At 48.3% G+C, this 3,594-nt stretch overlaps 1 protein-coding gene across 1 annotated transcript in view; it reads left to right on the forward strand.

Moving 5' to 3' along the window:
- LOC121004464 (oocyte zinc finger protein XlCOF22-like) overlaps positions 1-3,594 on the forward strand; it is a 125,976-nt gene that overhangs the window by 87,037 nt on the left and 35,345 nt on the right. The window lies entirely within an intron of this gene.

Below are 3,594 nucleotides of genomic sequence, written 5' to 3' on the forward strand. Positions count from 1 at the left end.
TCCGCAGGGTAATCTCTGCCGCTCTCGGGCGGTGAGGATGGTTGTATTCGGCCCACTTGTGGCTCCCTGCTGTCCTTTATCTAGGCGCTGGAGCCTGGAAACAGAGGCCCCACGTGTTTCCCGTGGGCTCCGCCATTTTGGGAGTGACGTCTCCGGCTGTGATGTCACTTCCTGTTTCTAGGAGAAGTGTTTTCTCCTTTAATAATGTACTTTTTTTTGCCAGTTTTGGCGAATTAAGCTATTTTGGCTCCCTCTTAGCCTAGTATTTCGATTTTGATCTTGGTTTTTAGTCATTTTTATTGATGATTAGATTTTGGCGCTAGCTCTGCCCCTTTTGGGGGCGGAGCCTATTTTTTGCGCCACGGTTGCCATTTAAATCCTGCACCAGTGGTCATTTGGCCTCCTGGAGCGCAGGTGTACGGGTGTCCTATACTCTGTCTGTCTTGGATACTGGTGAAGCTTCCCCCCTTCCAAGTGGTTTTCCTTTGTTCAGCTAGTGCTGTCATCTGCTATTTTACCCTTGCGGGTTTTGCTTGAAGCAGTTTCTTGTTTTTTTCTGTGAAAAAGCCTATTTGCTTGGATTATTTTCCTCCATCCATTCTTAACAGTTAATTCTATTTGTTTCTTGTAGCCATGTCGTCTACAGGGGCCCGGGCAGGAAGAGTTCTGGCAAAATACGTCATCTTCTATGCCACGATTGTCAAATTGTCCTGGAAGACAATTTATTTTCGCGATGTCCGCCCTGTAGAGCTAAGCTACTTCCCCAGCAGGAACCTACGGTTCATTCACTGGGTGAAGAACTACATGGAGTCCCACATGAACCAGGTGAACTCCTCTATAGAGGAGCTGAAGCAGGCCTTTAGTTCTAAGCTCCAAAGACCTTCCTCTCCTCATCGGGGGATCAATCCGGTTAGGGGACCAGGATGTGGATCAGGGTGAAGCCTCTACCTCCACCTCTAAGGGGCCCAGGGTCTTTAAAGCGGACGATTCCCTCCTGTCATTAATGAGGACGGAGTGGAAGAAACCAGAAAAAGGTCTCGTGCTGACCAAAAGATTTAAGTCTGTCTTCCCGGTAAGAGAAGATCAGTTGTCCTCTTGGGGGGGCAGAAGCAAAGGTGGATATGGCCATTTCCAAGCTTTCCAAGAGGACCATGGTACCATCGGACGATGGTTCAAGTCTTCAGGATCCGATGGACTGCAAGGCTGATTGCGTTTATTCCTCTGCTTCGGCTTCTGCCTCGGTCACAATAGCGTCCTCTGAAGTGGCGAACTTTCTCAAGACCAGGTTCGCTCAAATTCAGTCTGACCTACACCAGGGGGTCTTTAGGGAAGACATCTTGGCCTCTTGTAAGATGGCCGGTCTGGCCATTTGATTTTTTTTTTTTTTTTTTTGTGTGATGCTGCTCCACAACATCTAAAATTGGCTTCCAAGACCATGGCGCTCTCAGCCGCGGGCAGGCGTCTGCTCTGGCTAAAACCCTGGAAGGCTGATACAACTTCCAAGCATAATCTCTGCGCCATGGCATATGAACCCAGCAGACTATTTGGGACAGAGCTTGACCATATTATGGAGGGACTGTCGGATAAGAAGGGCAAGTCCCTACCCCAACAGCCCTTTCGTGGTCAGGGCAAAAGGTATGGGTCCAGGTCTGGACCTCAGCCCAAAGTCCAGAGAGATTGGAGCTCCCGTAGTGGGGGGAAATCCTCCAGGGTCTGTAAGCCCCCAAGAAATCCTCAACGCTCTGATTGCAGGCCTCTTCGAGGCTCTTGGTACAATGCCGGTCTGACTGGATTCTCAGAACTCCCTGCTTCCCATATTCCTGTAGGCAGTCGCCTATAACACTTTCTAGAATCTTGACAGATCCACATCCAAGACCCTTGGGTGCTCCGTATTATATCTCAAGGATATCTGGTAGACTTGGACAGTCCCCCATTGGACAAATTTGTGCTAACAAGACTGCCTCCGTCCAGCAAACAGTCATCAACTGTCATCCACAGACGCTTCCATGCCTACCATCCTACAGTTCCTGCAGGATGGTCTGGACAAGGGGTTGTCACCGTCTACCCTCAGAGTGCAAACTTCTGCTATCTCTGCCTGTCTCAACTGGTCCATTTCTCAAGAACCACTTATCAAGAGGTTCCTGAAGGGAGCTTCAAGGTTAAAGCCTACAGTAATCGGACCTATCCCGGTATGGGATTTAACGGTCGTGCTCAGGGGGTTATCACCCCCCCCCCCCCCCCTTTGAGCCTTTAGATGAGGTGGAGTTCAAATTTCTTGCCTGAAAAATTACTTTTTTATTGGCTATCACTTCTGCAAAGCGAGTTGGGGAACTCCAAGCTTTTTCTGCTTTTGAGCCGTACACCAAGTTCCTGCAAGACCGGCGGGTGCTGCTCAAGTTCTTGCCTACCTTTTATTCCAAAGGTGCCTTCATTCAGCAACCAGGTGATTTCTCTTCCAGTTTTGGCTCCACTCCCCTCCTCAGAAGAAAGAGGGCTCCATACCCTTGATGTGTCGAGATGTCTCAGGATTTACCTGGAGCCGTCCAAGGCATTTAGGAAAGATTAAAATCTCCTTATCCTTTTTTCCTGTACCCACAAGGGGAGGAAAGCCTCTAAGCCCTCGATAAGTCGATGGATTAAAAAGGCAATTCGGGAGTCTTATGTGTCTCAGGGTTCTGAGCCACCTGAGTTTGTAAAGGCCCACTCTACTCGAGTGGTGGCTACTTCCTTTGCAGAAAGAAGCTCGATTCCACTGGATGTCATCTGTAAATCAGCTTCCTGGAGTTCTCACTCCGCTTTTATCTCACACTATAGAGTGGATTCTAGAATAGCTACCTATTCCTCATTTGGCCGGACAGTGTTAACCTCCACCAGGCATGAGTCCCCTCCCTTGGGGGTTTCGACTTGCTAATCCCCATCTGTGCCACTGGTTAGGACGTAAGGGAATCGTTAATTTCTAACGATAATTTGTTTTCCCTTAGTCCTAACAGTGGCACACAAATATCCCCCCCTTAGTCATTGGTTGTTATATATTATTGTTGCTTATTTCTACTTGTAACTACACAAGGGGACTGGGGGTGATCCCCCTCTTTATTGGAGGTGGGAGGGTCTTGTTAATTATTAAGGGTCAATAAAATTTCCACCTGTCCTACCCCATCCGTGCCACTGTTAGGACTAAGGGAAAACAAATTATCGTTAGAAATTAACGATTACATTACATTGCTGATCCTTATTACCACAGCACACGGATGTAGATATTACCCTGCTGCTGCAGACCCCCCTTGACTTAGGGTCCATTCACACGTCCGCAAAATGGGTCCGCATCCGTTCTGCAATTTTGCGGAACGGGTGCAGACCCATTCATTTTCAATAAGGCCGGAATGTGCTGTCCGCATCCGCATTTGCAGATCCGCACTTCCGCTTCCGTTTCGGCAAAAAAATAAAACAAGTCCTATTCTTGTCCGCAATTGTGGACAAGATTAGGCATTTTCTATTATAGTGCCGGCGATGTGCGGTCCACAAATTGCGGAATGCACATTGCCTATGTCTGTGTTTTGCGGATCCGCAAAACACTTACGGATGTGTGAATGGACC

Source organism: Bufo bufo, chromosome 6 (assembly GCF_905171765.1).
Source record: "Bufo bufo chromosome 6, aBufBuf1.1, whole genome shotgun sequence".
In the NCBI taxonomy this organism is placed as follows: domain Eukaryota; kingdom Metazoa; phylum Chordata; class Amphibia; order Anura; family Bufonidae; genus Bufo; species Bufo bufo.